The following is a 931-nucleotide window of genomic DNA, read 5'->3' as shown; positions in this document are numbered from 1 at the left end:
CCTTGGTACCGGACTCTATAGCCGAAGCCCGCCCCGCCCAGTCCCCCGCAGCCGCATTGCCCCGTCTCGGAGCCGGGCCGGCGGTGTCCAGCAGGGGGCGCCCCAGACCTGAAAAGAGAGAGCCCGGGGCGCAAGTGCCCTGATCAAGCGCCCTCCCGATGCTGCGGGTCGGCGATGCTGCAGTTAGAGGTCGATCTGCAAAAAGCGCTCAGGGGCTCCAGCTCTCGGCCCCTGGGTCTGTCTGGGATCAGGATCCCAGCCTGGTAAAAAGCCTTAGCCCGGATTCGACAGATTCTGAATCTGGGGCCCTCTTCGCTCTGGGCTTGGAACCTTGTATCCCACTCCCCACCCCCCTCCTTCCACACACCTGATTAGGTGCCTGTTTCTTTAACGATCAAAGACGTGGGCGGCGGCGGGGGTGGTATCTTCGCTCCCGGTTGCCCGGCCTTCAATAACGGTATCATTATTATTATAAACATTAGACCCGCTTCTGCGCGCCGGGCGGCGCCGGGCGAGATGCGCGCTGTCTTCTGGCTGAGCTCGGACGCTGAACCCGGAGACGCGGCTCCCAGCCCAGGCCTCGGCGGACTCTGCCCGGGGCGACCCGGGCTCCAACCTTGCCTGGTCGGGCACCGGGCTGTCCTGAGTCGAAGGCGGGTGTAAAGGGCGGTAAGGCTCGAGAAACGCAGGCGCTTGTCGTAGAACGGGCGGGCGCCGCAGGGGCCCGCGCAGGGTGGCCCTTGCGCCCTTAGCCGCTTTCCAGGCGCCCGGAGCCCTGTCTCCCCACTGAATGCCCCGGATTCTGCAACCCCGTCAAGAGAGCAAGGAAAAGGGTCCGCGGCCCCTGAGAGGTTCCCGCGACGCTGGCGGGCGGGTCCCTGAGGTCCAGGGAAGTTTGGGCGGATAGCTAGTGAGCCCATTCTCCCTTCCA

Source organism: Galeopterus variegatus, unplaced genomic scaffold, assembly GCF_000696425.1.
Source record: "Galeopterus variegatus unplaced genomic scaffold, G_variegatus-3.0.2 Scaffold522, whole genome shotgun sequence".
NCBI classification, from domain to species: Eukaryota; Metazoa; Chordata; class Mammalia; order Dermoptera; family Cynocephalidae; genus Galeopterus; species Galeopterus variegatus.
The sequence above is the reverse complement of the archived record's forward strand: the minus strand, read 5'-3'. Positions refer to the sequence as shown.